This window comes from Lissotriton helveticus, chromosome 5_1 (assembly GCF_964261635.1).
Source record: "Lissotriton helveticus chromosome 5_1, aLisHel1.1, whole genome shotgun sequence".
NCBI lineage: Eukaryota > Metazoa > Chordata > Amphibia > Caudata > Salamandridae > Lissotriton > Lissotriton helveticus.
Genome location: NC_136065.1, coordinates 961,930,041 through 961,958,011, shown reverse-complemented (window position 1 = coordinate 961,958,011; position 27,971 = coordinate 961,930,041).

Genomic DNA, 27,971 nt, shown 5'->3' with positions numbered 1-27,971 from the left:
TCCCAACTTAGCCCCACATCCATGAAGGATATAGGATTATTTAAAAAAAGGCAAAGTCTGTTGCAGGCCACAAGTATTATCAGCCTTTACAATTGCTGTAAGAAAATCTCATGGCATATCTACTCTTACACCCTACATGCTGGATGAAGCCGGTTGTGAATGTGCACATTGCATTTCACATCCCAAGATTGTGCACAGCATATACACATTGATGAAGATACATATGGGCACATGTCTACCAGCCACTAATTGAACCACAATGTCTGCCTCAGTGAAGTAGAGTTGGTAATAGTGACTCACCCCAAAGTGTAAGGCGGCAGTCAGCCCCTTCCTGCCGACAAACAATGCTTACTGACTTTGGAACCCTCACATGGTGTGACCACTGTGAGCGGGTAGGGCAATGTGACGAGGGATGCGTGGTGCACTGCACTCAGGATATAGTCAGAAGCAGTACCACCATTTCAAGGGTGGCATCACTATTAGCCAAAAGGCAACAGCTGTGAGAATATGCCATGACACTGGCACAAGAGGGAGCAATGTAACATTTCACCTTTTGTGCCCAGCAGAACTGTGTGCATGCACAAAAACGAGAAAGGTGACAAATTCATGACTTCACAACTTGAGTGATTCACAAAAGGCATATAGGAGAAGTAAAAGCAGTAAATCTAACTGTACTACTCCTAAATGCCTGCTGTGAATACAGGAAAACTGAAACTCATGACTTACTCTCAGATTACTATTTTTGTGAATCAGGACCACTGTTCTGCCATATGCATTTCCCAATAGAAACACAGAAAGACTACTACTTGCATGGCATGGACGTTCTGCCTCAATGCACAGGAACATATAATTCAAAATAATCTGCACGACACAGCAAGTGTGCCAAGGTCTGTGCAATGTAGATGAATCTGTGCAAGGAGCATGTGAGATGCAGGGCTATGATGCAATCTGTGGTACCCGGCGCATACATCCATCTCCAAGATGGATAATAGTAGCCACTAAAATATCCCTCAATGCCATGTCCCTACCTCATGTTGTAAATGCAAAACAATGTGCTGCCCAACTCTGTGAGTCACACTTAAGATGTATACCTTCCCAAATGACTGCCCCTAGACTAGGGCATAAATCCTTCTTGCTACCCTGTTAACCATGCAAGTTTACTGTTCTCACATCTAAGGTATCCTGACACAATCCATTCTGCTAAGTTACATGTCTTGACCACACGTACACATTCAATGGGGAGTCCATTGATGATATGAGATGCATGCAAGGTAAAAATACAAACTCCATCACATCACCCCTGACATAAGTGAAAGCCAAAATCCAAACTATGAACCATTTATCATAAAATTGAAAAATTCACCTATCCAGCACTAACTATAATCATTACTACTAATCTAAAATAAACTTACTAGAATTAAGAGAAAAAGTACCTTAACTATCGACCCTAACTAATCCTAAACACTCAAAACATATCTAAGACATCAACCCCCTCCCACCCTTAAGGCATATCACAAGTCAGGATAAAGACATCTAAGCTATACATAAACCAACTAGACATTTAGCATACACAAAGATATTTTTTTTGTTTTTTCATTTTTTATTCACAAAAGACATCAACCTCTCACCTAAAGGAAAAGGAGACTTATCCTCAAATACTATACAATATAAAAACACTAAAACTACCTTAAAATCGTACACTAACTATGCCTACCTTAAAACTACATGACCTAACATTGAAAAAACTTACCTAACACTACCTAAAATACAAGTGCAAACATTGGGGGAAGGGAGAAGAGGGGAATGGGGCACAACATGTCCAAACATTATGGCAGTCCCAGCTTTTTTTTAATGTCCTCATGGTGTCTTGTCTGCTCGGCCATTTCCCGCCTCAACTCGGCCAGAAGCACGTTGTTGTCCATTATGAGGCCTGCTGTGCCGGACAGTAAATGGAATCACCTTATCCGCCAGGGCAGGTGGGATTGTCCCTTGGGTGGGGGCTGTTGTAGGGGGATGGAACACTGACTGTCCACGTTGTCACCCACCACTGATGCCAGAGGGGCCTGGGGTGGCCTGTGTGCCACTGCCTTTTCCACGTATTGCTACATTGGTCACAGATTTCCACTGGACAGCCGCACAGTTCTCCTGGTACCTACGCGCCATGTTGCGATACCCTTTTGCGACCTTCTTAATATACTGGTACCACTCCTTCCTCACCTGGAAGGCGTGTGACTCAGCTGGTGTCATGTTGTCTGTAAAATGTAAATAATGAGAAATTTTGAGTCCTTTAGACTATGTCAATGTTCTCCATTCAAATCTATAATACAAGATCACTTTAATATGGGAGCCCACACTCTAGCGTAACTATGTGAAGTCTGAGAGTGACGTGGACAACGAAATATTGAATCCTGGATCACTGACTACATGCTGTGGAGACTAACATGACAGTGCATGGCATGGGACATGTTCTGTCACAACCAAATTATACTGAATGTGTCAAATGATGTTGCCATGACATTCCATGACTGAGGGTGCCATGTACAAGGAATCAGATGAGGGAGGCATTATCCCTCGGTGTGTAGCACCACCCTCATCCTCTCCTGTGACACAGTGCTGCATCATATGTACAATGTTCATGTGCAGCCCTGTGTGTCCCACAGCAACTGTGTGCAGTTCATCTAGTCAGTGCTAACACAGGCACTCTTGCAGAAGAGTGCAAGGGTGTCTGTGTGCAGGGGGGCTTGTTAATGTGTAGGAAGGTTACCCTACCTGCACAGGAGCAATCTTGGGACAGCCCTACTCACACTTTAATCTGTGATGCATAATGCAGCACACATGTAAACAGATTGGGTGGCAGAACACTGACTTGTGTATGAAGCGCTGTCCTTCTCTCCACCACTACTTCACAATAGGTGACGCTTTACAGCTAGAAAGAAGGAAACATCCTTTCCCCCAAATTGTCACTCATGCATGTCTTGGATCCACTAATATCACTCCATAGTGAAGCCAAATATGCAGCTCTTTACAACGCAAACTGTTACAATGCATTTACTACTGTAACGGCACCCCGGAGTCAGGATGGTTATATTGTTGTTATGGGAAATTCTTCCTCACAGATAGCGTTCTAGAGGCCTGCCTTTGTTTTAAAATGGCACAGCAGTAAATGCTGAGCTAAAGCATGCAGGGTAAATGCATGCACAATAATGTCAACAATTGTAACAGAGGAGCTCGTACACCTGATCCAGAGTCGGTCTGGGAATGACCCCAAGGAGACAGCTTAACAACACTATTGCAGTGGCCAAACATGCCAATGAGATTCATAGGGCCATCTTTGCTAGGTGTTTGTGGAACATGCCATTGATTTGCTTGGCTCAAAGCTATGCACTGCCACTTCCGTGAAGCTGGTATGCAGCATACCTATGAAATCACAGTGCAGACCTGTGTCTGAGCACGCACGCCCTGAAAACCACTGCCTCCTTGTGCATGATAGGGCACACTTGCACTGTCATCTGAGTCAAGGATGTACATGCATTCCATGTCTGCTGATACTCATCGGCAACACCACTTACATGTCTCCACTCCTATCAGTGCACTCTGTAATCCACATGCATGTGCTGTGGTGACAGAATCCATAGACCTTATTTCCATGTGTATCACTGACTGGGGATGTGCAAAGTTACAACTGGGAGACAAATGCATTGCTCCACCTTCACTTACAGATTACCCATACTGCATACTACAACGTAGATCATTTGAGGCAGACATACATCACACCCCACTGTGCCAATATATGATGTCCAAACTCACCTGTGGTGTGTGGGTCCTGGAATCTGTCAATGTCCCCCGTGCGATGATAGGTCATCCAGCTGTGAGTCAACAAAAGTAAATCGTGTTTGAATCAGACGTTGAATCACATGTGTCATATTCATCCTACAAATCATCACCATAACTGAAAATGCTACGTAATTGTAGTGTTGAGTTTCATTTTGGCTACATGATTCGGTCTACTTTGCCTGCCTTTCACACAAGACCTGTGAAAGCTGAGTCTGTCCAAACAAGACAATAATGCTAGCAAACATGCACATACTAGTTGTGTGACACAGTCACAAGGACCCATTTCTGCACGTAACATGATGTAATACATGATCTGTGTACAAAAGCATTAGTGCAGATCACACACTGCAGTTTCACAGATGTTGGTGGTTTAAGTCACTCTCGAGATCTCCTATTTCATATGAGCATTTGTTCAGATCTCAAATATTGTCACACAGAGACTATGTACAGGGGCAGTGTAGCTAATGTACGTGTACCACAATTTATGAGGACAGTATTTGTACACTTAATTTTGGGCAGCACACATCTCACAGAAAAAAAGCTTTGGATTGTTCATGTACAGTCACCCTTTCTGTACACAAACACTATTCATCCTGCACCCATTTTTGCACAGGTGTGCCAGCTTTGGCAAAACAGTGCTAAGTATTGCTCCAGCGCAGTGGGTAACACAAACATGCACCCTATGATTGTCAATATGATATAGGCTTGTGTCGCTGATGTGCCAACATTATGCATGAACGCGTTACGTCTACTGCCTCATGCTGCAACATTTTGGCACTTGGACACCAGTGTGTCCCAGAAAGCATATTTTGTTTTTCGTTACAGTATTCATTAATAAATAAAAATGTCTAACTTATCGCACTCTAGGCCACCGATGAGTCCCACGTAGTCTAGGAGGTCACCCTGCCGGGCCAGGCTATCCTGCCAGCGGTGCTTCCACCAGCGAACAGTGCTGATAACTCCAAATACGTGCAGCATCTGCGCACGGACATGCTCCCACCTCTGCTTGTGCACACTAACTGGGTATCTGGCGAGGATACAGCCTCCCCTCTCAACCATCAAGGACAGAATTTTTTTTATCAGCCATAGTAAGCCCCCCAATGCCCCCTCGGACATCCTGCCCTCCCTGCCCACACCCACCATCTCCCTGCAAACACCTAACAATACTGCCAAAAATGAAGTAACCCTAGTTAATATCCCCAACAACTACAAATAAATGTAACTACCCCAAGACAAACACCGACAAGATTAAGGACAGGAGACAATAAAACACATAAATACAACAACAGCACACTTCATAGGTACACAAACCACAGAACACAGGACACAGCAACACTCGCAAATCTGCAGCACACAGCACCAAACACCTCCAACACTCTCCACAATCACCAGCAATGTGCTCAAAAGAGAAACTAAAAGTGTACAGCACTCCTCCAGGAAACAGGAAGCATGCTGACATCACTTCCTGTGTAAATGCAGCCTGTTTTTTGACTTAGTGATGAAAATCTACACACAAAAAGGCTTTGAGGTGACATTTCATATATATCCAGGGCTTTAAGTGGGAAAAAAAACCTGGGGGGTGCTCTAAAATGGGCGTGGCAAATTTCTTTAAGGGGTGTGGCCTACCCGAGTAGGGGCGTGGTCTAAATCCAGATAACTAGCATTGTGTGCTTAAGAAAATCATGAAGTCGCATCCAGCAAAGGATTATAAAATCGGCAAAAATGTATATTTATTAAGTATAAGCCATAAAATACCAAACATTATTTACATTACTTAGAAATCTTTTGCAGGATTTCACAAAACCCTTGAAGAAATTCACTGTGTCTATTTTGCTAGGGTTTCTCACAACAATTTTCTTCAGCAGACCTTCTACCTTTTGCCAGCCAACTCTTTACATACAGCTTTGCGTCAAATGTTTCAAATGGAGGACTATTGAGTTTTACCCATAAGCATGAAGAAATGGTCTCCACAAGAAGAGAGGCCCTTGTTGGACTAGCAATTAAGTTCATTGCGCTGAAACCTCTCTCGCAATCCGCATTACTTGCTGGCAGCGTTTCCATGTAAACTACTAACGTTTTTAATGCTTCAGGGGTTTTCTTTTCACCAACATCTTTGAAAAGTCTAAAAGCTTGGATAGTATTTCTTGCTGGCAGCTGAAACTCTGAATACAGTTTGAATACAGCTTCTGGATCTCTGTTTCACCATAAAGAATGCATTCATCACCAGAAGGCAAGTTGCCTGCATCTAGCACACTGAAGCTGGCTATAAGTTCTTTCTCAGAATCCGAGGCACATCGTTTATTGATATTTACAGACAGACTTTGGTAAAACTGATTTGGATTAAGGGCAACAGAGTTACTTCTACCATGGAAAATAGGAACATTCTTGAATTTGCCCTTGTCAACTGAGAACCAGGGAATGGGAGCAGAAGAGCAATGGCGAGCTGGAGCCCATCTCCTTTGCGCAGCTTTGTTTCAAGAGACAGAATCCCCTGTCTTGGTGTTACAAGGGGAGGAAAGCTGACTGGCTGTAGGATTGAGGGCATGTGCTGTACAGATAATACTGGGCATATAACAAGGAATAGATTCCTTGTGAAACAAGCCGTACTGGCTTCAGCAGTGAGTGGTACAACAGTGACCCGGGGGCGTGCCAGGAATCTGACTGAAGAACCCGGTGCACTGCTTCAAACACACTTGTAAGACCCACCAAACAAAGTAGGCAAGAAGCAGCACTACAAAGGGGCATAGCAGAAGAGGTGCTAACGGTGACCCAAGAAATAGAGAGGGTGACAATGAGCAACTGCGAGGGCTGCCAACCAGATGGGAACTGAATTATAAACTGGAAAGCAAGGGCAGCTATTGGGCTAATGTCCAGAAGAAGTCCTGAATATGGATATTCCCCCAGTGGTATAACAAAGGCCCCCCACAGCCCCCACGATGCTGGGCTCCCCAAGCTCCTGAGTGTGGTCAGAGGGGTCCCCCTCCAGGTACTTTGCAGGGGGACCCCCTTAAGTTTCGTTACGCCACTGACACGTAAGTTAGAAAACAACCATGGGTCTTGACTCTCACTCAGCAAGGCTGAGCCAAAAATGCTATAGAACAACACAAATGCCAGTGCTGAGATTGAATAATAGAATTATTTTTAGGGAACGACTTTATGAACATCACATAATAGCCTGCTTTATAAATTGCAAAAAATCCAATTTTATTATACTTTTTTCGTCATCATTCATTTATTTGCGCACGAAATTCCTTGTGCATGACAATCCATGAAGAGCACACAGAGAAACTATACAAATATATAATAATTAAATTCCAACAAATTACACCTGACAAACCCTCACTATAAACACACTATTGGCCACAAACTATTAATTCCACATTCAAACTTCCCACAAACATCCTACAAACAAAGGTCCCGGTATCACCATTACCTATAAAAAATAAATCAAGCAAATTTATCAATACAAGTTCAGTTTTTTGTGTATTTTCTTTCACCCAAATTGGGAAAAATTTGCCTCCCTATTTACAACATTATTTTCTATGTGACACGGGACAAGATCGGTCGACGCGTTTCAAACCCAGACGATTCAAGGGTTCTCCTCAGGACCAACAATTTCTACAAAAAAAACAAAAATTAAAATACTTTTAGGCTTATTCTTATCTGAAAAATGTACTGTTCCGCACTTTGCCATAGTGCTTCTGAACATTATGTTAAAAAGACTACAACTCCCATGATGCACTGGTGCAGTAATAGTAAGTATTAGTAATTACAGCACTTGCATGCATTTAAAGTTCTTTATTGAGAATAATACTTGTTCAATACTACAACTGACTTTTGGGTTCTCAATCACTCACATGCAACACACATGTTGTTTCCTTACCTTTAGATGTATGGGCATGCTCAGAGGTGTCAATATCTATTACGCCAACAACTGCCTCTGGAGTAAGGGTGCCTTCCACCAAGTCCTCAAGGGGGGTATTAAGCCTGTCCCTGGGTGTTCCTCCGCCAGTTTTCTTAGCTGAATTCATCCTATTGGCAATCCTTTCCTTGGCACGACTGCGCAAATCATACCATCACTTTTGTAAATTTGTGATGTCACGGTGTGCAACCCCAACAGCGTTCACTTTTGCTTGGATTGCAAGCCATAGTTTTCTTTTTGCAGCTTCAGGAACCTTCAAAGATTGCTTCCCAAAAAGCTGCTTCTACCTCTGAGTAACTTCCTCATTTAAGATTTCCAATACTTTGTCACTGAATTTCATCTTTCTTTTTCTGGCTTGTAATTCTTCTCCTGCATTTTCAGAAGCCATTTCCCCTTCTGCTGCAGGCTCACAGTCAGCTCCTGTTCCTCCTAGCTGAGCACCAACTGCCAACTGCCTCTCAAACACCACTCCCTAGAACCAGGTGTGTGCAATCACTAGCTTGCTTCCTGGTTGTGATGTCATTGAATTCAGCATCATGGGAAATTCGCAATTTGCGAAATCGCAATTTGCGAATTCGCAAATAAAAATTCGCAAAAATAGTGCGATTCGGTGAAAATTGCGATTTTCACCGAATCGCAAAAAAATAGCGAATTTCATGATGAATTTCATTTTGCGATTCCTTAATTGCGATTTCTTAAAATTCGCGATTAAGAAATCGCAAAATGACACAATGATGCATGTGCCCCTTGTTTTCTTAAATTGAGTAGTGTGCATCCATTCAAGCATGTCTTTCCTTTTTTTGGAGCTTTAGTATTCGTTGAGCATGTGCAAAACGAACCGACATCAGAATGCGGCACTACTAGTGTGAGCATTGCTGTACCGGGAATGAGTACCGTCAATGCTGCAAATTTTCTAAAACATAGGTTTGATAGGAAAACTTATTGTTCCAAATAATTTGAAGTAGTCATGATGTAAATAGCTAAAAAGCTACATATTTACTTTCTAACTTTAGCATATTTTAGAAGCCGTAAATGTTGTGACTCCAGGTTCTACTGGTCATGTCAATTCCTTTTTTTTCTGGGTGCATGGAAGGTTAGCCAATCCTAATGAACCACTGCAAAAACCAGATTGGTTTCTAACTGTGCATTCATCCAAATTCAAAGAGTTCTTGAGTACCTGACACACTTCATTGGACTCCTCGCTGTTGCACAGTCTTGCTGCAAAGGAGGCTACATTTGTTTGTTGTACTTTATTTTTGGGGAAAACAATTCTTTTTGTTCTTCAACAATGGTTTCTGAATAAGAAGACAGGGCATAAGAAATAAAAGACAAGAGAGAGAAGTAGAAGAACTTGAAGTTAGAGTGAGCGTTCCAGATCACCATTGGACTCCACTGTATGGACATTTTTCACTATTCCATCTAGTGAAAAAAATTGACATCCAACTATGGTACTTGTTCGTTGTGAGAAAAGAAGCTCATCAGGAGCAACTGAACAACATCTATGCTCAAACATCTTGATGCACAGCAGAATGGCAGTTCACTGAAGAAAACAATGAAGAGGAATGCAGAACATGCTGTCAGAATTCCTTTCAGAGGGCCTTGGGGAAAGCAAGAGCTAGTGGGCCTAAATGTGGGGTTTAAGGCCTTTTTCCCCCAATATACATGGACGCGACCTGCTATGGGTCCTAAGTAAATGTTCCAAGTACCCCTTCAGAACATGACTCTCAGCAGTAGCTGGGGTTGAGCAGTCCAAGGCTTCTTGGTGGGGAGGTAGATGCAGGGGCTGAACATTGTAGTGCTAAATAGCCAGGTCTATAAGTCCCACTTTGTTCTCTCTATTGGTATTGGTTATTTTCCATTCATGATAGACAACATTCAGGTTAAGCCTCACTAGAAGTCAGAGTCTTAGAACTCCCAGGCTGACTATTTTGAAATAAAACGTGTCCCAGCGCCCACAGCTCTACAAGGCAAAACAGGTTGCCCTGGGTTCTTCGAGGTTGTTCTACCGGAGTCCCCGGGAGCAGTCCACGTTCACATGTCATGGAGGTCTGCAGCAGCTGGTGGTGAGTGGCACTCTCCACTTTACAGAGGCAGCAGCTGGTCATCTGTGGCACTCTCTCCGATGATGCGGTAGGCTCCTCTGATTCCTCTCACCTGTAGATGGACAATTGCTCAGGTTCCAATGCTTCTGTTGGGGCTCGGGCACTCGCAAGTCACCTCAGCAGCCTTGCCTCTTGGCATCAGTGGAACCAGATGGCAACCCTTGTTTTTCATTGCGGCCCCATCTCGCAAACAGGGTCCCCAAGCTTACTCCGCACATGGGCTATGACCAAATTTGAGCAGCAATGATTTGCTTCAAAGCAGGCCCTTCTGGCATCCAGGATTGCTGACTTGAGTCTGCACATGGGCAACGGCCCGATCTGTGCAGCAGTCGCTTCCTCACAGCTCACTATGGCGATTCACTCACCAGGATCCCCCATCAGACCATGCTCCCTTCAAGCGCTCTCTTTCCTCATCCTCTCAGGGCACACTAGTCTTGGCAAGTAGGTAAGCACTGGTGCTCCAAGCTCCAGAGCAGGTGGTCTTGGACTTCCCTGGGTGCTGTCCCCTCACCAAGCTCAGAGACGGGAAGACCTTAGTCTCCAGACCTGGTCACATGTAGAAGTCTTGTAGGCCTTCTCTTCTTCGACATACGTCCCGACTGGCTGCTTGACAGATGACAATTTTGGAGGCAGCAAGCTCTCCTTCTTATAGTCCATTTCCAGACACAAAAATGTGATTTAGTGTCTGATATTTGAAGTTTGTGTTGGGGTCTGCTTCCTTTTGAAGTGCCCACTCCTCTGGCCTGCTCTTCTTACAAGAAGCAGTCTGTCACTGTAGGAGTGCCTCCAAATTTGATAGCCCCACAACACAGGCAACAGGGAGTGATTAGATGGTCACACCTGGATGTGACTTCCAGTGATGTGTGCATCAACCTGTCATCAAAGGGCCACATCCCTACTCTTTATGATTCTCTTATCAGCCCCATCTGCTTCCTAAGAGATGGTCCCTTGACAGTGACCTCGTTCAGAACCAGAGAGCACCCTTTGAAGTGTACTGAAGAGCCCAGCTCTTCCTTCCTCCAGTGTGTGTCTCACCCAGTGGTCAGGAATGCAGGAATCTGCAAACCTCTCTGGGGGAATCCCTTAACGCTTCATGCTCCTGCAGTCAGCCCAGGGTCTCCCAAAGTGGAACTAGAGTCTTCCATGTTTTGTGCCTCACACAGGCACACATGCACACAGCACACCCGTACAGCCACATGTGCTGCCCAGTGCTACATACGAACTTGATGGTGGCCAAAGGTGAGTTAAGCAAACAGTAGTGGAACTTTACATGAGTGGTTAGGTAGGCTTCGCTCCAGTGACACAGGTGAAAATGTCTTTTCACTGCTACTGATCACTATATTATATGCTGCCACCACTGCGCTTACCCTACCTAACTTCTGATAAAGTCAATAGCTATTCATCACCATGAGGGTTGGGCTTTAACCACCACTCCCAGTCCAACAAGATCACAATCAGTGAGACAAGCCTATGCCATGGCGCATACGCACAATCTGTGTTAGCCCATAAGTAAAAAATTAGAGCTAATGAGTTCCAGATACTATTGCAGCTGGGGCACTAAGGGTGTGGGTTCATGTCTGACACCATGCAAGGGACCTTTCTGTCCCAACACACGCGAGTACAGACACAGCATTAGTTAGCAAATGGCATGGTCATCTGCATTGATGAGCAAAATTGAAATGCTCAGCTGAAAAAAATGAAGAACACCAGATGATGTGCAAAAAAATATTTCTCCCTTCTATCATTCCTTTCTTTCATTTCCTTTTTCCATTTTTTGGAGGGGGAGTGGGGGAATAGTAGAAACATTTAAAAATGCTGCGTTTTTTAATCTACCCCCAAAAAGTCACAAAAATGTGTCTGTAAAAAAACACAAAATGGATCTTCTCAGAACCAATGTCAATGGTATAAAATGATACAAATGTTGCTGTTTTCCTGTGAGTTAGAGAAAGTGAGTGACAGTATAGAAGAAGAGGAGAGTGAGAGAATGAAGCAGTGACTGAGTAAGTAAGTGAGTATGTGAAAGAGAGGACATGAGTGAGAGTTGCTGCATGGGTGAGTGTGTAAAATAGAGAGTCAGGTAGAATGAGTGAAAGTGAAAGACAGTGAGTGAAAGAGAGTGAGGTAGGGTGTGACGGAGAATGTGTATGCGAGAGAGAGGATGGCTAAAAATGTGAGCAAGATGCTGCATGGTAGGTGAGTAAATAGTGTGTGGGAAGAAGTGAGAGAGTGAGTGAAAATAATATAGAATGTAAGTGAAAGATTATGTGAGTCAAAGTGAGGGAGTGTATGAGATAGAGTAAGTGGGTGAGTGTGGAGGTATAAGAGAGACAGGATGTGAGACAGTGAATGAAAGTGATGGAAGATTTGAGAAAGGGTATGAGAGAAACAAAATTCAAGAGAGAGAGAGTAAGGTGAAAGTCAGTGTAAACATGAATGAGGATTAAGTAAAGAGTGAGTGACGGTGAATGAGAGAGAAAAATAACAAATAAGGGAGTAATTGAGAGAAATGATCAGTGGGTGAAAAGGAGGGACCCAGTGAGAGAGTTAGTGGACATGTATGAAGCTGAGTTAAAGTAAGTTATAGACAGTGAATGAAAGTAAAGGATAATGAGAGGCATGGGATGAGGGATGGGAAGTAATGATAAAGTACATAGATAAATATTAGAGTGAGACTGAGTGGGAGGGAGGGAGTAAATATTGACTGTGGCTGAATGAAAGAGATTGAGCAAATTTAAGAAAATCTGTGACTAAAAATGTGTGACAAAATGAGGTAGTGAGCGGAAATCGACATGTGTGTGATAATAAGAGAGTGTTAGTGAGAGATGCTGAATCAAAGTGGGAGTGAGAGGGAATTTTCGATAGATAGAATGTATGAGAGAGTGAATGAGTCCAGGCACTAGAATGCACCATTCTTTCTAGGATAATCAACTAGGGTGAGTGGGCTTTTACTTACACATTGCCTGTCATTCTGTGTGGAAAATATAGTGCCATGGTTAATACACTTTTGTGAATCACATGGCCAAATCAAGAGGAGTTGGAACATCATCACTCAATTTGCTTTGGCATTCAGGTTGCAGTATAATCACACTGTAAATAACTTCCTTAAACCCGTTTTTCTTAATCTGGGTTGTTTCAAAGCTGTGGGTGTTGTTTTTTTAATGTGGGTTGTCTCAAACCTGTGGGTGAGGTTTTTGTAAATTCAAGAATTACAGTCTCATCCTCCTTCTCTGTGGAGCAGAACTCAGTTTGATTGTGGAATGCCACTTTCATATAAATGTTCTTCTTTAGTGTTTTAATACCAAGTTAAAGTTTCTCTAGAAGTTGGTGTTGATAACCAAGACATTGGTTGAACTTGGTATAACCCTGATGTCTTTACTCAATAGTGAAAGGTGCCTTTGTACTAGACAGCAGTTTCAGAGATCATCTGATCCTAGTATGCTTCTAGTCAGGTCAAAACGTCACCATTAATAGCCTGTTCTTTAGCAGACTCCAACTTTAAAATCAATGGTAGTTACTTTAACAAATTACTGCAAAGATCTTACTTTGTCATGTATGGAGCTGTGAAAACATAAACATATATTCTTATGAACTTCAATGTTTTTGTATTTTTTTATATTTACACCTACATCTCTGTGTGAACCCATATATTTTATATTCAAATATGAATGTTGTTTCTTACTAACCTAAAGTGTCCTTTAGCCTCCATTATGCTTGACATGCCATCATATTTACAATGGTTCTGATAGGCCTAGAAGCCATGTTATTCAGATTAGTATATTTGCACAATTCTGCAAAGTGTAAAAAAATTTCAGTGGTGACTACTAGTAGCAGGATGTTAGGAAAATAATTAACTCAGTATTTTATTCATTCATACTATCTTCTCCTCTAGGACATCTCACTCTTCTTCCAGAAGAAGAGTCTGCTGCCTGCTCAATAAATAGGTTTTTGCTAAAAGTAACAAGTTTCTGTTACATGATTACGTTACATAGACTTATATTGAGAGAAACTATGTACAAACTGCCTTAAACCTTCATGCATTTTAGCATTTCATGTTCTAACTGGCCATTTTTGGGCTCTGGTCCATTTAAATGACAATAGATGTTTTGGCTTCACAACATTATGTGTGGTATTTTATCAGATGGTGCATCTGCAACAGAAAATCAACTCAGCAAGCAGTAAACAGGAAAGTGCTGGTTTGGACTCCACATGATGACCACAGGCACAGAGGTAAGGGCAAAGTTGAGCCTGCACTGGACCTGGAAAATTGTCTAAAAGCATGAGCATGATTTAACCAAAATGTAGTCAAAGTCTGACTGCGCTTACTGCATATTTACTTGCTTGCTTTGCATGGGCTATTTTGTTTCATAGTTGTAAATGTGTTGTTAAAAAAGGGTGACCACAATTGTTGCCGAGGTAGGAGATGACAGAGAAACAAGTTTGTTGGGCAGGTAGTACAGTGAACAGGAAATACGTATGAGTGAGAATCCATGGATTACAGCGAATGGGCTCCACAATTAGTGTGATAATGAGGAAGATCGGCAGGAGCACCAAAACCTGAATCACAGGCCATTGAAGGATCAATGTGTGTGAGAAAGAAGTCCTTTGATCTAGCCATCCCAACCCATTCACTGGTTCCCCCTGAGTTTTCACTCAAGGTTTGTCCGATGCAAGGAGATATTTGGGTGTCATAGCGCAATTACTTCCCTCCCCCCTCTCCAGGATATCAGTTAGGAGAACTACAACTGAGAGAATCCGATCCAATTTTTTTCTGTCTCCTTGCTTTCACCCCCACGGGATGAGCTGTAGGCACAGAGCTGACATACCCACTTCCTTGTTATCCAGATTTGAGTAGGCAATAAGGGGCAATAAGGGGCAGATATGGGGGGGGGGGGCTTAAAAATCCAAATGTAGCAAGCTTCCACAGAAAAGGATTCCTGTCTGTGCTATGTATCAACATTATGGTAAAAGCATGTGCAAGTAGTTATCAGAGTGGGTGGAACTCACTAATGAGATGAGCAAACTTACAGAAGATATTGAAGGTACCAAAAAGTAAAATAGATGCTGAGCAATGGCCTTTCTTTTAGAACAGCATAAGAACTGCTCTGCTTACTCCTTCTATTCCCCTTGATCACAGAACCACAATAAAAAGAGAGAGAGTGAGGACCTAACAGAGAAGAATCTGCTGAATAAGTTCCCCGTTTTGGCTGAAGGGGCTAGGAGTGCACCAGGAAAGGTAGCACTGCCTATGGGACCACCAGCAACTTAAGCAGAAGGAGGTAATGTGCAAGTGAGTGCTACAATATGACCGATTGACAGTAAAGTGCCCAGTAGACGTGTGAGCAAGCCAACAAGAGGCTGAATCCACTACTGTGCATCAATCTGGGACCAAGGCATGGTCCTTCCTGGGGCATAGAGACCTCAGAAACCTAAGTTGTACTTTTACCCTCAAACATTTGAGACAAACTGCAGAATATTTGTCAAGAGGCATTTACGCTCTCCTCATTCTAGTGACACTGATGAAGAGGACCCTTCCTCTTCTACCCTTCTACTCTTGAGGAACTTGGCAAAAGTAGAATTGTGGCCCACATCTGTTGACCCTGTCTGATTTAATAAGTATTAAGAAACAATTCCCGAATGGCTGTGGCAACCCCACACAGTTCTGAGAGGAACTGCAAAGTCAACAAGAAAACGAAGTACTCACACTATTGTGAGAGAGCAAAAATCGCCCAAGGAATGCACATTAACCTGTCATGCCTCCTGATTTAACCAATTTACTTTCCCGGTTACCAGGGCCAACAATGTGGAAGTCATATATCAATGGAACTAGTGAAGGTTAACCCTCAAAAGAAGCTACCCAGAATACACCAGCACCGTTAAAACCTGAGGTGGAGAGAGGGGCTCCACCCCTTAATAGCAGACTTGATTAACCACTTGGATGCTAAGCTCCCTGATGTTCTTCCATGTAATTTCCATTGAAGTCAATGGAAACTCCATGACGAGCTGAGCTCGTCATGAGCGTCGAAGGGGTTAAGCAAGGACATGTAATACCTATTGTTAGTAGATGTAACACCCTGATTCTCCCAGTATGAAAGCCAAAGTGTACAGGTAAGTACGTACAGGACCTCAGAACCATTAACAATGTTATTATCCAGAGCTTCTCTATGGTCCCGAACCCTGCCACCATCTTTTATTGCATCTATACAAATAAAAAACAATTGTTTACTGTAGTTCACTTCTGTTCCTATTTCTTATCCATCCCTTACATACAGGAGAGTCAGAATCTCTTTTGTTCACATTCCAAGGATCCCAACTTTCTTAGACCATCCTATCTCAAGGATCTACAGATTCCTTTTTTATATTTTCCCATGGTGTGAATAAAAATCTAGATATGTTGGCTTTGCCCCGGGGATGTACTTTAGTCCAATACATTGATTATCTGATTTTGACATCTGTTACCCTAGATCATTGCAAGGAGAACTCCATCTATCTCCTCACTAAATTGTTGAACAAAAAGGCACAAGACTTCCAAGGAGAAATTACAGTTCTGTTTTCCCTGAGTGCGATACCTTGGTAATGAAATCCGTGCTGGCGAGAACCACTTGTCGATTGAACAAGTTGAAGCCATTCGTAGGTTACTCTGGCCTGTAACTGTCTTCAAAGTCCTTATATTTCTGGGCATGGTTGGGCTTGGTAGATAGTGGTTCCTGGGTTCCGCTGATTTGGCAAAGCATTTGCAATATTATGTCGGAAAAGACATCCTTACAGTGGTTTAGTGAGGCTGAAAATGCATTTGAGAAAATGAAACAAGCATTAACTTTTATACCTGTGTTATGACTCCCTGATTAATCCAAACCTTTGAGTTTGGATTGCCATGAACATAATGAATTTGCATTTAAAGTGGTGGTACAGAGTTAAGGGGATCAGGAACAGTCTACAACTTATTACTCTTCATGTCTGGACCCAGTTGTGGCAGGGCTTCCGCTAAGGTCTGTAGTGGCTGTCGCAAATCTAGTTAAAGCATGTGATAATATTGTGCTTTTCTCCTTTACCTGTTGCTGTGTCTCAGTATGCGGCATCACTCCTCCTCAGTACATTATCCCAGAACTTCTCTACAGCTTGATTGTTGAGGTATGACATTTGACTATTGTCTGCTTGTCACAGTAATCTGACCCTCCTGCCTCCTTAACCCCTTAGCAGCTGAGATTTTTTCAACCCCAGTCCTGAGCACTTATTTGATATCTGTGGTATGCCCGCATACGCCTTCATAACTTTTTTTCCCCACATAAGTATCTGTGCTAAAATTGCATTCTTTTTTCCAACCTCCCGAGGAATCTAATGTCACCCAGGGTTTGTAGATTCCTACTCAAAGGCACTGAGAAAATATCCAAAACATAGCAAAATGTTCAGTTATTTGTGAAAAGAGGGAACAATGTGCTGTAGATAATAGCATATGTTTTTTTCTTCTAAAATTGGCATCAATAAGAGCTTTGCTGTGCAAGGATCACTATCTACACAGATTTTAGGAACAAGCAGAGTTACATGAAAAACTATTTTTCACAGATTTTGGCATTTTTTGAGGTAGTCCAGTTTTCCTCATTTGTGTGGTTTCAACATACTTGGAGTTTGTGGTGGAAACAGGCTTGAAACCCATGGATGATCCGGGAACGCAATACAACACTTCTGGTTGTGTTCCGATCATCCAGCAATTTATAGGGTAACATCTAATAAATGAAAATTGGGTCTGAAAGAAACGCTAAATATTTATGAAATGTATACAAGATACTGAGTGTAGGAACAGTAGTTATTTGCACACCTTTGAATTTGGATTGACCTATACTACCAAGTGATTCAGAAGGCATTTTGCAAAATGTGTTTTTCTTGCACACTGGCTTACATTTAGAAGTCAAAAATTGAGAGAAATCCAACTGATAATAACAAATGTTCTACTTTTCGATTTTTCCACACATCTATCAATGAAAATGGTACCCATTTGTGTGGCAGGGATAAGCGCCTGCAACACAAAACACTCCAAAAAGTGACCTTTAGACATCAAATTTCACCTAGTAAAACCAACACTTTTTTTACATTGTGGTTAGCTGCAGAGAATTCTACCAATCCCAGACATTTCTGAAAACCAGACATCCAGGGGAGTCTAATTTGGTGTGACTCCTGTGGAATCCATGAAACTTTCTTACGCATAAGACCTTTCATACCTCAAACTTTGGCTAAAACAGCACACCTTTTCCTCAAATTTCTCTGAGAGAAAGGTCTACAAACTGGGGATCCATGAAATTCCTACCACCCAGCACTCCCTCTATTCTTCTGAAACAAATGGTACCCCACTTGTATGGCTGAGCCTAGCACCGGAAACACAAAGCATCCAAAACATGGCATGGAGATGTATAAAAATCTGTCAGAAAAGCAACATGGTTTGAAGATGTGGGTAGCTGAGAAATTTGCGCTGGGCTTGGCCACCGCCCAGGCGAACCAATAAATCCAGACATTACTGAACATTAGATATCCAAAGGAGTCAAAGATGGCATGCTTTATGTCAATCCCGCAATGGGTTCTTACCCACAGTGTCTTGCAAACCTCAAACCATTACAGTAGCAAAGAGGTTACCCAAAGATGTTACCCCTCGGTTCAGAGTACCCTACTGGATCACAAGTGAGAGCAGTAGTACAGGCAATTTGCAAGACTTCAGGAACAGACCAACATTTCCAGTCTGCTTACCACACAGAGTCAGTGGGTAAGGTGGTGAGAAGCAATAGCACCCTCAAGAACAAAATAGCTAAGAAACGCTCAGAGTGTTAACTCAAATGATCTAATGCCCTGCCACTAGCAGTATGGTCCCTCAGAGCGATCCCGTCCCAGAAAACCAAACTGAGCTCATTTGAAATAGTCATGGGAGACCCATGATGCTGCTTTTGAATCCCCCAGTCTCTGCTGCTAAGTTGGATTTACAGTTGAACAATGATGCAGTTTTACGGTATGGCAGAAAGCTTATACAATGTCTCTACAGTTTCTGTCCCCAGGTTCAAGCAACCTTTCCTGAGTGACGACAGAAGTGGGACACTCTCTCCAGCGCAGTGACCGGGTGTACATATGCTTACACCAGAGGAATGCCACACTGCAGCCTCCTTTATGTGTATCCTATCAGATTCTGTTCCCCACAAACACAGCTCTCAATTGTATTGGTCCGACAACTCGCATCAACTCATCCCACTACAAGCTAGCTGCTCTTTTTAGAAATGACGGTGCTCCTCCTTCTGCTCCTAGACCTGTGCCTGTTCCTGGATCCTCTGCCACAAGAGTTACTGCTGTGCCACCATTATATGCGGGTGGGGCAAATTCTTTAAGTCCACCTTTTTTGCATACTCCACCACCATCAAGTGATATTGCCCCTACAACCTCTCATTGCTACCACCACAATCCAAGTTAAGCAGCCTTCTTCTTCTGCATACTGGGTCTTCTGTGTCTCTGACCTATTATCTTTGCCACTATTCTGAGTGTCTGGTTGGTAGTGGGATATATCCTAGCTGCAGAAGGGTTCGTTATTCTGAGCTGAAAATTTACTGAACCTTCACTTGTGCAGAGCCACCACTTTGCTTATAAGAGTAACTTCTGTGGTGATGTTGGAAAAGTGCAGACAGACAATACCTTCCTTCTCTTCCTAGAGCTCTACACTCATGCCTGTGTGTGGGGGATAGCATTCCTTTTATCAAAGTACCTATCAGTTATAACACTTGCCTTCTTCTTTTCTATTATGGGCACTGACTGCAAGAGTGTGCTGGCTCACTGGCCGTGAAAAGTTTAACACTCTTTTGAACTGAAGCATGACAGATGTGACTCATCATTTTGCAATGACTGACCAAGGATTTATTTGCAAGCACAGAGAAACAAACATGTTCAGTGTTGCTGTTGGACATAGTAAATGTGATATAACAGTTGGGGACATTCCTTTTTTAATGACCTCTGTTTGAGAACAGTCTTCCTCATGGGCTGTTTCATAAGCTCAACTCTAAGGAAGTCATGCCAAATTCATTTGGAGATCATGATCCTATCCTTGGACTGGGATTTTCTATCCTGGATACATTGTTCCTGCTTTGATACACTTTAATTAACATCCTTTAGAATGAAAGAGGGGTAGGTAGACTGCTTCAACTACTACTACATATTTATCTGCCTTAATTCCCATCTAATGGATCACTGTTGCATCATATTACATAAGAAGAAATCCAGAAATCTGAGACAAAACAGATACTTTTATCTCAATAGCTTTAGACTTAGTGACAGAACAATAGACACATATGCCAAGGTTTTAGTTCAAAATAGAATGGTATTAGATTATCTTTTGGCTGCCAAAGGGGTTTTGCACTAATGGAGGTACTGAATATTGCACCCATTGTCTCAGCACGTGCCCCAGCATACATGAGCAGATATTTATCATTAAGGAGAGTGCCAGAAAACTACACAAGATAAAGAATAGGCAAGATCTAAGTCCCAGCTGTATCTAGACATAGGGAGTCTTTGTAACCTGGGGAGTGAAAATATTTGAATCAATTGTTTTTATTCTGGTTGTTTTATATATATATATATTTTTTTTTTGTGTTTTTTTTCACGCTTTGAAATGAATTATTCCTTGTTTTATAATTATGGTTTAATTATTATTTTTATGCTTTGGATTTGCACTTTTAAAATGAGATTATGTACGTTTTCTGTATAGCATTAACCCGTTACAAGATGGCCGCCTTGTAAATTACATCATTGAGGTTGGTGGAAAGTCCATCTTCTGTTTTCATGGATATGACAACATGTGAAGGGTTCAAAATAGTTGTTTTTCACATTTGTAATCGACATTGAAAAAGCCGTGAGGCGAAACGTGTCTGTCGATAGGGGGGAGAAGGCTGAGCACCGAATAAAGCATTTGTAGCTTTAATCAAGAACTCCGTGTGTGCCTTTCATTGCAAGCTGAAGGAGTGCCTGCTGTTCGAAGAATATTAAGTGGGTCACCACCGCTGAAGTGTGCACCCGGAAATATGGAGCGGCGGCGGTGAAGGTCCTGTGCTATAAATCAATATGGCTGCCAGCCCGGAGGCTTCTAATTAAACAGTAACGCCGAGGGAAATTCCGGCGTGAAGAAAGAGCAATTCCATGAGAGGGAACCAGCGGATCGACAAGCTGCGACGTTGCACGAAAAGCCAGCTGGAGAGTGACACAACTTCCGTGAGGGAGCTGCGTCACCGACCTTTGGTGAGTCTATGCACCAACGCGCTTTTAGAGACTGCTTACTATCGAGCTCTGAGCCTCTATTCCGAGGAGTTGAAAACGGTGCGTACAAGCCTTCTCCCTCCCCTGCCTATAACAACCAGTGCAAGTGCAAACTGAGGGCGCGACTTGTCTAACGCCGAAAAACACCAAAACTAAGGGCGATATGTCTAGTTTAAAGGAACGGGAGGAAATTGCAACGAGAATGTTTAAATCGGGCTCAGGAGGGTGGCAAAAACAGACTGTAAGCAATCAGGCCACAGCTAATCCGGCCAGCAACTTGATAATACTTTTCCAATCATTAGAGAAAGCCCACGAGAGAGAACTAAGAAAATGGTGGGAGGCCACCTCCCTACAGGGCTATGTGGACTGTGACCGAATACCAAGGGGCCTCAGAATTTACACAGTGCCGGCCTATGAGAACCCGGACCCCCAACTTCTTAAGGATTGGGCTGTATACACTGCTGAATCAGCAAAGGGCATGGTGAAGATGCTGATTCACTACGCTTGGAGTGATAGAAAGAAAGCCCTTGCTGAAATTGAAAGATTGGAAGATTTAATTGGGAAAGAGCAGGACATCCAAAGTGCAGCTGACTTAAAAGACGCAATGCTGAAAAGGTTGAAAGATTATGAACAAACGATCAGACGAAGAAAACAAAATAAGTTTGATCGTGATGAGCAGGACTATGCGACAGGACGTGTACTGACTTTCGCACGCAAATATGACAGCGCCAGAAAAAAACTAAATAAAGGTGGCGCAACAGTAAGCGAGGGCCAGGAAACATCTGAATCAGATGCAGATCTATCTGAGGAAGAACGCATAAATAAAGAAGCTGGTTCCAGTGGACAAAATGTGGAGACTGAGACAGAGCCTCCGTTTTTTCGCGAATACAAGTTGATCAGAGAAAGCCACCAAAGACCAACACAACAGGTGCATACTCGGGTACAACAAAAATCGAAAAATCAAAAAAGCGGAAAGCAAGGAGGGGTAAGAAAGGCGGCAGAAGAAGTGCCAACACAGAGAGAGACCAGGAGCCAACAGAATAAGAACAAACATTAAATAAACGACCTGCACAGACCGTAGTCAATCTCTCAAGTAGAGTTTTAACCCAAGAAGAGCAAAAGGTATTGGAGTTAGGCCCTACTTTTTGTCCCACCACAGGATATGACTACGCCAATGTTCGCATAGACCTGTTTAAGTTTATACGAAAATTAAAATTTCAAAAGATTTTCCTGATTAACCCTAGAAATGAGCTGCAAATATCTGACACCGCTATCAATGATGACGATTCAACTGAGACACAGTGCACAGAAAATACTTTTCAAGCACTGTCAACGATGCAAGCACTGGAAAGTCTGGGCGCCGGTGAATCCACAGTGCCCAACACCCAGGAGTATTTGGAACAAGCCGGCATCAAACAAGTAAGCGGGAACAGCAAATTCAAGAGAAAATCAAGGAAAATACCACACACAACTTTTGACGCTATAGACGTTTTTAATGAGGCTGTCATTACAGACTTAAAAAATCTTGCCAAACATACGAGCACAGGAATCGAACACTATAACATACCACGCAAGTATTGGGAAGCATTGAAAACTCTAAGAAATGATAAAACCATCGAGATCAAACCATCAGACAAAGGGGGCAACATGGTGATTTTTAATAAAGAACATTACCAAAGAGAAGCAATGCGGCAACTGGAAGATGTTGAATGTTATACTCCAATTCATCGCAAGGAATATGTGGAATGCATAGCAGAATACCATCACCTATTGGGCCAGTGGAAGGAGGAGTGTATGTTAACCAACGATGAATACTTCTTTCTGTACTGTGATGAACCAACTTTGCCAACATTCTACCACTTGCCCAAAATTCATAAACACCACAAAAATCCCCCAGGAAGACCTATTGTGGCCTCAATCAACAGTCTCCTGGAGAATACAGCTATTTACGTAGACTCATTTTTAGCCCCCTTGGTGAGAAACCTGGCGTCATATATACAGGACACACAGGATTTTCTTAGACATATAGAAGGGGTTGTATGGGAAGAAGATCTGTTGCTTATAACCCTAGACATTAACAGCTTGTATACCTGTATTTGTCACTCTGTTATGTTATGTTATGTTATCTACATTTATACCGCGCTCAGCTGCCCCAGCAAAGGGGCGTCCCGGCGCTTTGCAAGGTACCCAAAACACAACTCTGTTATAAGGCCAAATAAACACAACAAAGAAGCAGAAAAGAATAAACTACACAAATAAAATAGTCTTAATGGCGCATCTGAACAACAAAAGATCTTCAAGGGCCCGGATCTGAGGGGGGAGAGAATTCCACAGTTTCGCCGCTAGCACCAGAAAAGAGCGACCCCCAACTCTACTCAGCCTGAAGCGCGGAACAACTGCCAGGTTTTGGCCCAAAGATCTAAGGGTTCGCGAGGGTACATATAGCCTCAGCAAGTTCTCCAGTATTTGGGGAGATGAACCCTTAAGGATTTTAAAAGCAAGGCATAATACCTTGAATTTAATCCTCTGGTTCACAGGGAGCCAGTGGAGAGAGCGCAACGCGTTTGAAACAGAACACTGCCTTGGCATACCAATCACCACTCTGGCTGCAGCGTTTTGAACTCTCTGATGGCCTAAAAGCAATAAGATGGTTCTTGGGTCAAAAACATCCCAAATTCACCCAACATAATGCAATGCTGTTAGACATGATCTTGTACTGCCTCCATAACAACATCTTTATATTTGGAGGGCAGTTGTACCAACAAAATCGGGGTACAGCGATGGGTACGTGCTTCGCCCCCAGCTACGTGAATCTTTTCGTTGGCTGGTAGGAGAAGCACGTAGCCTGGGGGGAGGCAATGACCAATGGCTGTACAGGATCGCACTTTGGTCGCGATATATTGATGACCTCTTTATTATATGGCGCGGCGACCAATCCTCGGCTGAGGAATATGTTGCATCGCTAAATAATAATGAATTAAATCTGACATTTACAGGTAACATGAGTAATAGTACGGTCAACTATCTGGACCTACAGGTCTATATTGAAAACAGCACCTTACTAACCCCTCTCTACAGAAAACCAACAGCAGGAAATGCAGTCCTGCACGCAGGCAGTCACCATCCTATTAGCCTGATCAAAAGCATACTCTACTTGGAACTGTTGCGCTTGAAGCGCAACTGTACCACGGAAAGAAGCTACACGGTTGCTAGAAATGAAGCACTGGATCGCTTCAAAGATAGAGGGTATAGGAAAGTTGATTTGAAAACTGCTGAAGAGAAGGTACAGGTAATTGAGAGGAAAACATTGTTGACCTCCAGAAATAAAACAAAGAGGACCAATGATAATACTGTACGAATGATCACCATGTACAATGATAAATCTGCCCAAATAATTTAAATATTCAAAAAGAACTGGCATATCCTCCAAACCGATAACGTGCTTAAAAACCATATCCCAGAGCGTCCTCCCATCACATATAAAAGGTGCCCTTCAATTGGAGACCATCTAATACATAGTCATTTTACTAATCCCAATATAACACACAATAAACTTGGGATAAATGGCTTTTTTCCATGTCGGAAATGCAAAGCCTGCAAATTTAGTAAAAAGGTCACCACTTTTGAAGGCAGACCAGGGGATCCTAGGACAATAAGAACAATTAAACAATTTTTCAACTGTAACTCTGAATACACCATCTATTGTCTTACCTGTCCGTGTAAAAAAAGATACATAGGCAGTACCAAGAACCCCACCAAAAAACTAATATTAGAACATATGCGGGCCATTTCAAATAAAGACCCAACCTACCCTGTCGCAAGACACTTTGAAATATACCATCAAAGTAACAGGGATCTGTTACAGTTCTATTGTATTGACGGGGTGGAAAAACATGAAAGGGGTGGAGATAGGTTGAAAAACACTTAGAGCCATGGAATCCCGCTACATCATCGAGCTGCAAAGCATGAGTCCGGCTGGACTCAATAATGATGAAGAGCTTTGGACTCATCTTGAGTAAACAGTAGAGATGTAAAAGTCGAGAGAAAGAATAACAGTATTTTTCAACACCTCCTTCCTTCCTTTTTCCTGATAAATTTACTGCCTATAACGAAAATAGAATCTTCTAGTAAGATAACAAGGAGCAGTTATTATTAACTAGACAAAAGTTAAATGCCCATTCAGGGCACAATTCTGAAACCACAGTCGGGTTTTTGACAATGAAACTTGTAATTACAAATGAATTTATTGTATATACTTGTTTTCTTTTTCCGACAGTGGTTAAGACAAAAAGAGGCGGTGTGTATGGAAACTGATGGATTTTTGTGTAAAAATACACGCTTTGAAATGAATTATTCCTCGTTTTATAATTATGGTTTAATTATTATTTTTATGCACTTTTAAAATGAGATTATGTACGTTTTCTGTATAGCATTAACCCGTTACAAGATGACTGCCTTGTAAATTACATCATTGAGGTTGGTGGAAAGTCCATCTTCTGTTTTCATGGATATGACGACATGTGAAGGGTTCAAAATGGTTGTTTTTCACATTTGTAATCGACATTGAAAAAGCCGCGAGGCGAAACACGTCTGTCGATAGGGGGGAGAAGGCTGAGCACCGAATAAAGCATTTGTAGCTTTAATCAAGAACTCCGTGTGTGCCTTTCATTGCAAGCTGAAGGAGTGCCTGCTGTTCAAAGAATATATATACATTTGCCTCGTATTTGGCAGCCCCTACCTGTGTTGACTCCGGAGAGAAAATGGCTTGGCAGACTGGAGGGGGCCCAGGGGCACGCTAGTGGAAATTGGGGAGCTGTGCTGAAGGAGTTTCCACTCACCTGCATGCCTGTACAGACCCACAGTCTTGGAGCTGCTCGCCCATGCCACCGACTCGGCATCCACGACATAGGGCTTGCTGGGACAGGTAGTTCCCTGAACATTACGCGAACTACCAAGGTGTGTCTACAACATTAGGGGGAGGAGCATCTTGTTACAGACAAGTATTTTAAACAGGATTGAGAGAACATTTGAAACTGACCACGGTGCTGGGTACTGAGGAAGGCTAGAAGCCGAAATGCATTTACCGCCACCACTGCCAGCAATCTAATAAAGCCTGCTGTTCCCTTGAAACCCCCTCTGGCCTCTTATTTCTTCACGGAAATCGTTTTGCATATATATATATATATATATATATATTACCTACTGGCGGTCGCCAGTAGGTATATATAGTTAGGATTTTTTCCCTATGGGATTTTAGACAATTCTATTCCTAATAACTTTGGCGTTTGTGGACGGAATTGGCTGAAATTTCAGGAAAATGGAACATTTTGTTTCTGAGCAGCCCCTGGAAATTTGGGGGGGGTTCGTCAAGGGGGGGCCGAGAAAAAAGGGGGGTCCCAAAACATGTTTTTAACATTGAGTTTTCCATAGGGCGGTTGGCCTCACTTTTAGCCCGAACGGCTGAATGGATTTCCACGAAACTTGGCAAAATTGTAGGGACTGGTAGCCCGATGTGCCTTTGCTAGGTCTCAATATATGTGCTTCAGTGGATTTTGAGAAATTAACGTTCAAAAAAAGATATATATCTGTAACAGCGGACCGGGCAGCGCTCCGGTTCGCGGACTTTACGCGTAACGGAACTTCGCGTAGCGAAGCTGATTGGCTCTCCGGTGTCTGTCAACATTCTAAACAGTCCGGAGCGGCCGCCATCTTGTCTCTCGGTAGGATTGAGAGACAAGAGGAGGCCAAAACAAAGGGGGAAATGACCATAAGGGGGCATAGTAGATCCTCCCTGACCCCCTAGGTTTAATGTGGAGGCTTTAAAAGGGCCCCGCGGGGCAAAAAAAGAAAAAAAAAATTTTTAGTTTTTTTGCGTGGGTAGCGCCCGGTTCGCGAACCGGGAAGCGTTCTGGGCAGCGTACTATAAGGAAAAAAGAATGATAGACTTTTCAAATACTGTATGTTAATTGATTGTTGGTTTTGTTGATTATTTTTTAATTTTTTTATTTTTTAAGCAATTATTTATTATTGTAATTGTGTTTCAAAATTTAATAACATTTCTAACATTTCACTAGTTTATGAATTACATATAAAAATGATTAAAGACTCAAAATTTTTTTACATTTTACATATAATTTTATTTTTCGGATTGTTTTTCAAAATTTAATAGAATGTCTAACATTTGACTGTCAGATATGTCCTCTTGTTGAGTGAACATAACTTCCCACATTTGACCGTCATCATAATGAAGTAAATGATCCACAGATTCTACACATTGAACTAATTCGTGGTCCCGTGATTCATCCATGAAATCTGAGTCATCATTATCCTCAATATCTTTTTCTGTGTTGTTCTCCAGAACAATTTCGAAGGAAATATTCTGCTCACCTTCCATTTTATTGCTGTAATTTGCATAAAAAATAATTATATCAGTAGAGATAGGGCACTGTTGGGTTTAAGTTCAGACAGGTACTTGTGAGTTTATAACAGAGAAGTAATCCATGGGCACTGTATGGTTTCAGGCGTGAAGTAGTACTATTAAAAAGTGCCTGTGAAGAAGCCTAAGTAAATTCATAATTATACCACAGAAACCTAAATCAATCCATAATTATAATAAAGAAGCCTTTCTCAATGTCTAACTCTTACAGAGGGATAGTATATAACTATCTGAAAATGTTTTCAAATTTATAAAATAATATCTCACCTTCTAAAAACAAGTTTAAGTTGTGAGTGAAAATGATCTTGCAATGTAGTTCAGGAAGTAGTAGTCAAAATGGCTGTGTTTCTCTCTCTTCCTTTATATATATTCAGGTACATAACCAATCAAATGTCAGGTAAAAAAA